At 43.8% G+C, this 11,979-nt stretch overlaps 1 long non-coding RNA gene across 1 annotated transcript; it reads right to left on the bottom strand.

Moving 5' to 3' along the window:
- Positions 1-4,417: 4,417 nt before the first annotated feature.
- LOC106728305 lies at positions 4,418-11,966 on the bottom strand. The gene is made up of 3 exons (XR_001364584.1): positions 11,692-11,966; positions 5,615-5,710; positions 4,418-4,738 (listed from the first exon to the last, which is right to left on the bottom strand). It is a non-coding gene; the product is annotated as an uncharacterized LOC106728305 (long non-coding RNA).
- Positions 11,967-11,979: the final 13 nt, after the last annotated feature.

Here is an 11,979-nt window from a genome sequence, read left to right as displayed (position 1 = left end):
AGATTTTAAGTCACAAATTAATAATCAGGCTACAAGAAGAATTCTGGCTTACCTCCCCTTATGCAGTTTCTGTATTCTTGAAATGCCACAAAATTAAGGTTATTCTAAATATAATTGTATTTTGAGGCATGGGATATTTTCAGAGCTTGGCAGCCTTTTTTTCCCCTCTTAGCTTAGAATTGACTGGTGCCCCAAGAAATTAACGTTGAATGAAATGAACAGCTGTGTTTCACTGTCACAGTGGTTGCAGGATTCCGGTTACTAAATGATAAGCTCCATGAGGGCAGAACTTTGTTCCACTCAACAGTTTACTCCCAGCTTCCAGCATAATGCCTGGTACTTAGAAAGTGCTCAATAAATATCTTCTATATATATAAAAGGCTAAGTGACTGACCGTCCATCTATCTGTCCGTCCATCCGACCATCTGACCGGCCAGTACATATGACGTGCACTGGCAATTTAAAAATAAACGTTGACTTGTGCATGCGTGATACACATAAAGCTCTCGCTGGTGCCAATCACACGTGTGTGTTTCAATCTGTCATTGTCAACTGTGAATTTGGTTGACACTTCTATTATAGAGAAAGGGCGAATAGCGATATTAAAATATTTCTTTTTCCTTTCAATGTGCACCGGCCACTAGTTTCTCAAATAAATGAACATAGGCTTTAAAATTATGCCTAGGTCTGTAACTGCATCACATCTACTTCGAACCGTACTCCCTAAGTATGTGTTATTAAAAGACTTCAGAATCACTATAAGTGATATTGGGAAGGTCAACTGGTGTCTCCCCTCCACTGGAATGCTGGAAACTTACACACTACGAATTAGTGTCCAAGATTCGTCCTTGTGTTAGGGTTCAGCCATTCTGAGAGTTTCTCCAAATGCAACTACTGCCCATTAGGAACTTTTTCCAACCAAGACCCAAAAAAAGTCACTTACCCTTTCAGATTTCCTGTGTATGCAGGACACCTGGAATCTCCACCAAACCAAGTGTTGCCTCTCGAGGGCCATTTTGTTTAGTCATCTGCTTTCCTTAAAAACAACAAGCCTGCATTTTAAGGCCTTCAAAGTTCAGCCCCAAGTGGGTGGGAGGAGCCTTGCTTCTCCATAGCACAGCAGGATTCATTCACCTTGCGTCACTTGCCACAGGACACGGACTAGGTGGGAGCGGCTGAAGGATCTAGAAAAGTTTGGCCCTGCAATATTGTGCTTTGTTTAGAAAGTCTGCGTTCTGGCATCTCTTGAAGGTTTAATTTTGGGGTATCTTTAATCCAGGAGATTAAATGAAGCTACCCATTAAGAAGGGTAATCTATGCATTTGACTTCCATTAAAAGAGAGAGAAATGGATTTTTTTCTCTTTCTTTTGCCCTAATTCCCCCTTCACTTAAACTTCCTCTCCTCTGCTTGGTGATGTCATTGTAGTTTGTAGTCTCTGGCCTTGGGTGTGGGTGTGAGCAGTGTCCTTTGCAGCCATTGCTTATTCACTCAGTGAGTCATCAACCTGGGCCTCTGGGCTGGAAGAGAGTGACATCACTGTACCTCCTCCTCCTCTTCCTCCTCCTCCCTGGCCTCTTCTTTCATTCTCTGCATGTTCATGACCAGCATACTCAGCTGAGTCTGCCCAGGAGCCTGGGAACTCACTAAGCTTCCCAAACACCAGGTGATCCCGGGCAGGGAGCCTGGGGTTCTCACCAGTGCAGGGCAGAACTCCTGCACCCTCCTCACTATGAGGCCATTTATAGATTCAAATAGCTAGGAGGTGACCAAACTGACACATCGAAGGCAACCAGATGTCTAGGAGTAAAGCTCCCCAGCCCTGCTCAGCCTCTGTGTGGTGAGGTCAACTCTTATAAACTGTCATTTCTGTAGGCATGCTCTTAATTCAACGGTTGTGCAAACCATGGGTCTGTTTCTCAGCAAATAAAATCCAGAGTCTTCCCAACAACAGTAATCCCTGGTTTGATCTTTTTCTCTTCCTCCCCATTTCTTTCTTTCTCTCTCTTCTTGAACGGCTTCCCCACCTCACTCCTAACTTAAGTTTCCAGCTGTGTATCATTTGGCTCTGTTTCCACCCTAGCTTTTTCTGTAATATGCAGTTGGACCCCTTCCAGGTCCCAGATGTGCTATTTACTTATGCTGCAGCATCTGGGCCTCTACACAGTCCTGTCACCGCGACGTGGCAAACCCACAGAAAATCCAACTGGCAGCCAGCTAGGGGGCTGCACCATCCTGACAAGCCCACTTGCCAAGGGAGGCATTTCAAAGGAGTACAAGGCAGGCCCGAAAGGAAGGGGCCTGAGGGCGAAGGGAATGCAGATGGGGCAGAAGCTCACCCCCTCCGGTGCTGAGGCTTTAGATGAGCCTCGTTAGCGCTGGAAGATGGGGGCTTGGTTCCTTTCAGAGCAGGGTGATGCTGCTGCACAGTCCGAACAACTGAGCCTCCTCCATGTGAACTGGAAGCGAGGTCACCTAGTTAACTGGTGGGGCTGTGAGCACCAGAGATGGGAGCCCAGGATCAGGGATATAGAGCTGTTGAGGAGGGACACCGGGCCGGGGCCAAAAGTCCTGATTCTGGGTCCAACTTTTGGCTGGTTCTCTTCGTGACCTTAGGCAAGCCTTTTCATCTGGGCTCCTATTTCCTTTCCCAGGAAATTGGAAGATTGGGTTAAATTGTGGGATTTCAAGCTTTTTGTTTTTAAAAACTCAAAGTAAATCTTAAGTGGATGCCTTTTATGGATGTGCATTCACTACTACTGTGAAAGGAAGTGGTACACTAACAATGCTTGCTAAAAAGCCTTACTGGCAGCCATTCCAGAGCTCACTGGATCCCAAGGAGTTTAGAGGGAGGTAGGAGCTTCAGAGATGTGCCTGTCCAACATTCAACCATCCTCACCTCAAGAGTCATGGGCTTGATAACATGGCTGGTCACCTTTTTGGTGGCAGAGAGAACAACACCCCCCACGCCCCGCCTTTGACACCCTCTCTTTTTTGTTCCTCCCCTGGAACTGTCTCTTTAACTTCCTCCCACCCCTCTCCTCCCAGTCATTTAGTTCCATCTCTGAATGGGTCATGAAGAGTAAGAGTGAGGTAGAACCATTTATACCCTCAGGTGAAACAAGTACTTAGCAGACAGATCTTCCAGACTACTAAAATGGAACCTCCCTGTGCAGATTTCATGTATTATTTTATCAAAAGGAACTCCTCTCTCTCTTCTTCCCCCTTGAGCCTCATTACTCAAAGCCCCATTTCTTATCTTAGCCTTAACTAGTCTGGCAAGTCCCAGGAATGGAGGTAAGGGCATGTATGAGCGTGTGTCCCTCTGTCTGGCTCTTTCTGAGACAACTTTATGGAACCTCAAGAGCTCCTTGGAGCACAGTTTGAGAACCACTGTACAAGATAGAATCATCACCCTCAATGCTTGGATCCTCAGAATGGTCCTCAGAGAAGAGTATTCTTGTTCACCTGGATTAGAATCCTAGGGTGTTTTTGGACTAGACAGGACTTTTGCAGATGCCCCCACTCTTTCTCATCTTCTGTTTTGAGGGAGGTCTACTAGATGGGAATAAGTCATAACTTCGAAGAACAATTCATAATTCCTAGTACCACATGCTATTATCAGGTGGCACAACTTTCTAGTGGTGGAGTGGTAGACACTTTGGGCACATGAATGAAGGCAAAGTTTAATATCTCAGAATGTCCCTCATACAAGTGACTTCTATATGTAGACGCAGGAGTCCAGCTTGTCTAGAGATGAGTGTTGTGCCACTAATGGAGGCTCCAAATAATCTTGACTTTGTAGATAAAGTATTACTTTTCCTCTTAATCTTCAATGAGTGGCATAGCACCATACTTAAAGCTGTTATAGATTGGTATTATTCTTTCCGAATGTTTGCTGCCCTACTTGGCAACAGATTAATATCTCTTGGCTACATGGATGTCAGGCTTAGTCACTGATTTGCTTTGGCCATTTTAAAGTGACACGCTACTTTGTTAACTGTGTGTAGTTTTGGGGTGGTTTGTAATACTTTCCACTCATGACTGAATGATAAAATTAAGGCCAGAAGGACAGGCCCTTAGGAAAATCTGAATTATGCCAGTATGATTCTTAACATGACTTTTTCCAGGGTTCTCTTCTAGCAAATGAGTTCTTTCATCATTAAGACAATCTATATATATAAAAGCCTAATATGCAAATTGTCCCCACGGGAGTTCGACCAGGAGACCAGGAGTTTGATCACTGGCTGTGATGTACGCTGACCACCAGGGGGCGGCACGGAACAAAGGAAGGCCCCGGCTGGCAGTTGGAAGGCCCCAACTGGCCCTGATTGCCGGCCAGGCCTAGGGACCCTACCCATGCTTCTAGTGTCAAAACTCTCTTGATGATGAAAGAATTCATTTACTAGAGTCAATTTTTTAAAACATCATTGGTCACTGATATATTGTTTTATTATAAATTGGGAAAATTGCTGTTTGCTTCTTTTAGGTACTTTTGATTTACTTTTTAATTGGCTTGAGTAATGGAAGATGAGAGACAAGAGGAATATTTGTCATCTTCTTCCCAGAAGCACTTTTGTTTAATTTCAGTTCTCCCCGTGTAGTGGTGGGCGGGCTGCCGGGTACTGCAGCGGTCTTGCGCATGCTTGTTAACCTTCTGCAGGATGCCCACCCCGTGTACACTGTCATCTCCAGGGCTCTTCCTGCTGCAGTGGTTCTAGGCTCCTCCCTTGCTCCTGCTGGGGGTAGAGGTGGGGATGGACTTGGAGTTAAGAGAACATGTCAAACCTCCTGGCCCCTCCAACTGTAGGTCATATGTTTGCCACAGAATGTAAACATTCTCTTTCTGTTCTAAAGAATAAATCTGTGATCAAACTGCTACTTGTTTTGCTTCCCGTTGGTTCACAGATCCCATGCTGGGAGTAGCTAACTTTCCAGAAGTCTCCTCAATCACGACGTACACTTTAGCTTTAGTTATTTTCTCCTATGCAGCATGGGAGGGGCACTGTCTATAGGTCCTGGTGCCAGAAATCGTTTCTTTTTCTATATACCTGGCCTTGTATTTCTAAGTCTCCCCCCGCCCCAATCATTTTAGAGCTCATAATTGTGAGGATCCCCCAGCTCCAAGCTCGTCCTCTCTCTGATATTTGATCCCCGAGAGGGGGAGTCTGGTTATTGTCCGGTGACTAGCGTCTCCCTCTCAGAGTGTGGGTAAAATCTTAGTATACACAGTATACTCACTCTTCTCCTGTTAGATGTTTTTACTACCACATTTCAGACTGAATTCTGCAGTGGGAAACTTACTGCCACATAATTCACTTTTACTCAATATTTTCTCTAAATAGGGTGATACCCATTTTTCGCTGGATGTTGAATGAATTAGTATTGCATTATACCCAAGACCAGATGGAGCTGGCTTTTTCTGAGGAAGACAAAACATCAGGTTTTCCTGTCTTGGGAAAAATGCCAGCTTGAGCAATTACCTGGCTGCTGTCCTAATTGTCTTAATGTGTGAACCAGAGGGGCCATATGGGCCACCTGATCAATTATGTGGGTATTGATTAAGAAGGGGAGGAAAAAATAACCCAGAGAGGAAATTATTCACTCAGGTTTACCGTTTATGTCAGGAGTGTGTTAGTCACTCAGTAAAGATCTGCAGATGTGGCTGCTGGGGACAGCCAGCAGTACGGAAGGCTTTTGAAGACTTCATCCTGTAGAGAGAGAAATGTTTTTCGAGTCTACATTACACATGTGAAGAAATCAGAGGTAGCATAGAGTCCTATGGTTGAAAAAAATAAAGCCAGCTAAAAATAGCCATCATCATATTGAAGTTTAAAATGAAGTTTAAAATTTAAAAATCTTGATAAAAAATATCATCTCTTACTTGTGCCCATGTCTCCTAGTTGCCATCAAATCCACATCCACCCTAACACCGGCTAGAGTCCTACCTTGAGTCATATCACTGCCCTTCATTTTCAAAGGCTTCTCTTGAGTGACAGCCATAAAAATCTTTCTCCATTGAAGGAAGTAAACTAATTTCCAGACATTTGCTCATGACTTCACTTAAACACTTAGTTAAAAACAACAACAGTGTAGAATAGGGTCACGAAGTGCGGCTCATAAGCAGAACTGAGCTGTTCGGCTCCCCCGGGATTTTTACAGTGAGAAACCACACAGAAATGCGGATTTCTCCATGGCTACCATCAGCTGGAGTTGAGTGGCAACTGCCAGCCTGAGATGGGCCCATCCCCTCTTCTGTTCTCTAAGGATGTGCACTGGGCCTGCTCCATTCACTTACAGCACCTGCCTGGTCCTGTGCCTGAGCCCCGATCGGAAGAGCCACCTCTGACACCACAAAGAAACTGAGGTGAAGAGTCACTCTGAGAGGAAAACATAGCTTAACTCTACGGGGACTCAGCTTAGTATCTGTGTGAATGGGGGAGGGCTCAACACAGGCAAAATAGTTTTAAAAGCAACTGGACTGGTTTCTCTAAACACATCAATGTGTGGGGGAAGCAAAGAAAGTAAGAGGAGACAAAATAAAAGATGAAAGAAAGCAGAGGAGGGCATGGCTCTCAGGAAAATTCTGTAAGCACTTGGTAGCAGGGAACAGAAGGAAACTCACCAGTCTGTTGCTAAGGGTTTTGCATCCTGTCATTGACGAAGGAGGGTCTGGTGTGAATCTTGTTTTCTGTCTGGACTGGCCTCTGGGAGGCTTAGCTGGGCCTGCGTGGCCTTGGGAATCTGCTTCTACTCCCATTGTGTCCGTTAATGCAGCAAGTCCCTCATGGTTTCTGGCAAGTCCTTTAGTCTGTTCTCCTTTTTGGTTGAGCATGAGAGGGCCATTTGGATTCCCTGTATGTTCTCAGCCATCCTCCTTGCCTCTGTCTACTGAACATGGAGAATGTTAGCTGCTCTTGCACTTCATTCTGGGGCCTTGAGACACTGCACATAGGGCAGATGGAGGGTGGGACAGGCCATTCCAGAGGTTCTCTTGGCAACACTTACCCTGCATTTACTCTCCTGGCTGCCCTGTGATGGAATGAGGCCCTCTGAGAAGATGTCTTGTCTGAATTTCAAGTCGGGAACTAGCCTTCCCAGAGCTCTACCTTTTCTAGAGAGAACGGTCTCAACCAACTCCCCAAGGGTTTCGACCCCTGGAGGAGTAATTTTGAGAATCCTTCACCAACTATACGCTCTCTAAATTTTTCCCAACCTCCTCAACCCCAGGTCAGAAAAGGTTCTGCTTTTCTCTGTGTGCTGGAGTATAGCTTGTATCTCCTCACACATTTTTCTTCCACTATGGTTTAAGTTATAAACTCCTTTATCTTATTGCTCCAGGATTTGCCTTTGATGAGCTACATTCCCCCCGCCCCCCTTCTTCAATGCTATTATATCTTCCCCTCTCAATAGCCTATTTTGAAATTCAAAGTGAAGACTATGACTTGCTGAATTCTGCTGGGTTCTTTGGTATATTCCCTTCTCTAGGACAAAAGCCTCAGGCTAGAGACCTCATTTTAATGGTGAAAATGTTGTAGGGTAAAAAGGAAATGCCAAGAAGGAAGACTACATCTGTTAATATTTTACATGATCTTACAGCTACTTATATGGCATGAACCAAATGACCTAGGTGTTCTACAAAATTTTGCCCTTTTGGGGGGAACTGGGAAAAACTAGGCACATTTCTCAAAATGTTAAGTTTAAATAGTTTTTGAAACTTACCATAAAAGGCAGATTTTTCTCTTCCTCCTTGGCTTTGAAAACATTCCCTATGAAACCCCATTCTTTTCCATGATGCTCCATAACCTAGGAGGGTTGGTTGGCAAAATTCCATAAAGTAAGCAGTTCTCACTGCCATAGAATAGACTGAACTACCTCCTTGGGGAAAGAGAAAAGCCCTGTGGCTAAAAATGTCAAGTCTGGGATCTTAAAGCTCTACCAGAGCCCGTGGGGAATATTGTGCTCTTGGCTGGGGAACAGGCTGGATCGCTGGGATGTCTTTTCACCAGTTGTTGATTTCTAGGATTCAAGGAAAACAGACCTTAAAAGGAAGGGAGGAAGTACAATTTTCAGAGAACAAAAGTAAGATTAGTTATCCTAATATTTTGAAAAGTGTTTTTATGAGTATTTAGCATTTGCTATTGATGAAATATCACATATAAAAGAATCAATTAGCCCTGGCCTAATGGCTCAGTTGGTTGGAGCATGGGCCTGTACACCAAAAGGCTGTGGGTTCGAATTCACAGCCAGGGCACATACCTAGGTTGGGAGTTTGATCCTGAGTTGGGATGTGTATGGGAGGCAACCGATCGATGTGTCTCTCTCTCTTTCTCTCTCTCTCTCTCTCCCTCCCTCCATAAAAACATATCCTTGGGTGAGGATAAAAAAAATTAATAATAAAAGAATCAACTAAATGCTGATATTATGGAGTCAGGCTTCTAATTACTGGAAAAATGTCAAAACACCCTCAGATTTATGAGTTCATGATGGTAAACTTGATTTTTCTCATACTATTCACAGAATGCTTATGATAAATGCAGTGCAAATGGAAATAGTCTTTATTCCCAAACTGTTGAACTGTTGAACTGTAATATTCACCTATGTGAATATTACCATAGCAGGTATATACCCCATGGAAAAATGATTCATGACTAACTGATGCATGTGTTTGTATGTATATAAATATAGATGTGTATGCATACTTATATATATATAATTTTTGAACATTGAAAGGTATTTTTACACACTAGGGAGAGTTTGATATTTTAATTTCTCTAACAATAACTTTACATCATGGATTTGTGGTTAGGAGCCTGTGTGCGACGGTAGAATTGCTTGGGCTAAAACCATTGATTAGCTGTGTGACCTTGGGAAAAGCAGAGAACCTTGTTGTATAGCAGTAACCAAATTTTAACTGCACCCCAATGGTGTGGCTGTGGGGTTAATCAGATTAGAAGATGGCACTGTATAAGGTATACAATAAAAGTGAACTTTCATGATAATGACTAAAATGTGCAAGGCCCATGCTAGATACTGTGATGCTTATCTCTCTGGCATGAAGAAAAAAGGCTCAAGGCAGATTGTGTAATAAACATCGTTTTGCAGGCATCCAGCCTATGTTAATCCTGCAGTGGCTTAGCCCTGGGCGGGTGTTAAATGACGCAGATGCTGATGCTGGATTAAGGCTGTGGACAACAGAGGTTGGTCAAGCTGTGTGTGCTCTGAGAAGTAGGCCAACCCATCAATTTTTTCAGTTTATAAAAGGATGTGACTCCGTCAGTTGATGTTTTCATATTTTCTGAGATTTACAGAATGTTCCAGACTGTGGTTATTCAGCTTCAGGGGCAATTTTGTACAAGGACTGGCACAAAACTTCATGTCTAATTGCCAAATGAATATTACAGTTAATGAATTCCCCATGAGATCAAGGACAGAGCTGCTTATTATGGTCTGGGAAGATCAGGAAGGCCTTGAAAAGGAGTGGTTATGAAAGGGCCTCCAAAAGGAATGGAAGGTAATCCTTAGATTAATCCCCTAATTCAATTTCTTAAATTTATCATTTTAAATTTTCACCTAACAACTGTCCCTGAATGGTATCCATAACAAAAGATAACTTCTTTTTTTTTGCTAAATTATGTGTTCAATAGGGTTCCAGTGTTGATCTGAGTATATAACCACCTATCACATAGCTTCTGTGGGGAAAAAAGGAGCACTCTGAATTTCAGACAATCAATGTATAAACCCTTTTTCAAAAATTATTTGATTGGTTCTTTCAACGATTGTTCAATGAATACTCTTCATGTATCAGACATTGTTGTAAGCACATATGAACAACAACATCAACAAAAAACAACGAAGATCCTTGCCCCCAGGGAGCTGACATTCTAGAAGAGAGACAGCTAATAAACAGTAATTGGTATCATGTGTTGGAAGGTGATAACTGCTATGAAAAAAGAAAAAGTAGAGCAGGGTAAGAGGGATGGGGATGGGTGGTCATTTTACATTGGCTAGTCACTGAGAAGGTGGCACTGAAGCAAAGTGTGAAGGTAGCCAGCTAAGGCGACTGACCATATCTGAGTGGTGGGGTAAGGGAGGTAAGTTGGGGGTGGGGGTGGGGACTGAACTTGCTACATCATGTAGCGCTTTGCAGGCTATTGTACAGCCTTTGAGAAGGTTAGAGGTCACTCCTATTGGCATGTCTTAAAATAAGGTCTGCCTGTATCAAGATAATTCCTCCTTTTCCCCGTCTACATCAACTTTAATGTGCCTACAAGTCACCTGAGACCTTGTTAATATTTAAATTCTGATTTATTTTTATTATTTTCCCCTCACTTTATTAAAAACATTTTATTTCAAGAAAAACGATTTTAAATATAATAAAGTTACATGCAATAAATATTAATATTTCAAGAAAAACGATTTTAAATATAATAGTTTTAATATGCAATAAAAATTAATATTTTAAGAAAAAAGATTTTAAATATATTCATATTACCCAAACTGTACTAACATAGTATACTATCACATACACAAAAATCTGGCTTTTTTTGTGTAGGCTGAGGTACGGCCTGGAATTCTGCATTTCAAACAAGCTCCCAGGTGATGCCAGGCTGCTGCTGCTTCACTGTCCCACATGATGATGAGAGTAAGAGGTACTGGGCTCCCAGGGGCGTTGCAGCTTCTCTCTCCATTAGGGGGTTTCCAGGCACTTCTTGTTCCCTTTAAGCCTGAAAGGACAACTGCGAAAGCTTTTCATTCATACTTTCACACTGGTCACGTGCTCACCACTGGCCTCACTCTTTCCTGTGACTGCTTCAGCTGATGTTTTAAATACTTTCTGGTCCTATCACCCTGGCTAGTAAGAGCATGGTCCAGGGCTCCCTCTGGTAACAGGAGACAGGCTGTCTGGCTGTTTCCATGCAAAGTCTAAGAAGTGCCTATGGCCTCCTCACTGTCACCATGGAGTCTCCACTCCTGAACCTCACCCTGGGAGACCCTGCTCTGCTTCTTGAATGATAATCAGACTCTGGCCACCTGCTTGTCTTACTCCAATCACGGGAATGCTGACTTGGCGGCCTTCACTCCTGCTCCTACACCTTGAGTGACAGCCCAGCTCTGTAAACTGGCCTGCGGCAGCTAGAGGTCTGGGTGATGCTAGCAAGGTAACTGACAGCTGAGCAAGCCTGGGTGGCCTTGTGAATATAAAGCACAGGTGATGAGTCAGATAGGCTCGGGTGTGAACTGGGATTCGTCCCTTACTGTGGACTCTCAGGAATGTTCCTTGGCGTCCCTGAGCTACCGTGTTCTCACCTGGAAAATGAGAATAACAATACCTCCCTCATATACTGATAGAATGCATATAAAGCACTTAGTAAAGTGCCTAATTCATGATACTCACCAAATACTATTATTTTTTAAATATATTTCATTGATTTTTTACAGAGAGGGAGAGAGAGGGATAGAGAGTTAGAAACATCGATCAGCTGCCTCCTGCACACCTCCTACTGGGGATGTGCCCGCAACCAAGGTACATGCCCTTGACTGGAATCGAACCTGGGACCTTTCAGTCCGCAGGCCGATGCTCTATCCATTGAGCCAAACCGGTTAGGGCCAAATACTATTATTCTTAGAATTACTGTTAGCATCCCAGCACGGATCCAATCGCTCGGTGGCCTGGCATTCTGGTACTCACCTTTCCAAGCCCGGGATGCTTTCCAAGATAAGACCTGGAGACCGATAGCAGTTGCATCATGATAGATGTCGCGGGAAATAATGGAAGGAACTGAAGGTGTTTCCTTTAGAAAGTAGATAATGGGACAGACGGATGCTCCCTTCGGGTGGGCTAGTATGTGAGGAGTGACACGTGTTTCTAGGAGACCCCGAGACCCAAGGGGAGAACTGAAGGGGAAACCCCCCGCCCTGCTGTGAGTTAAGATGAGGGTGCGAGGGGGGTCGGGGCGCAGGCGAGGGGGGTTCCTGC

This window comes from Myotis brandtii, unplaced genomic scaffold (genome assembly GCF_000412655.1).
Source record: "Myotis brandtii unplaced genomic scaffold, ASM41265v1 scaffold59, whole genome shotgun sequence".
NCBI lineage: Eukaryota > Metazoa > Chordata > Mammalia > Chiroptera > Vespertilionidae > Myotis > Myotis brandtii.
This window is presented reverse-complemented; position numbering and strand designations above follow the sequence as displayed.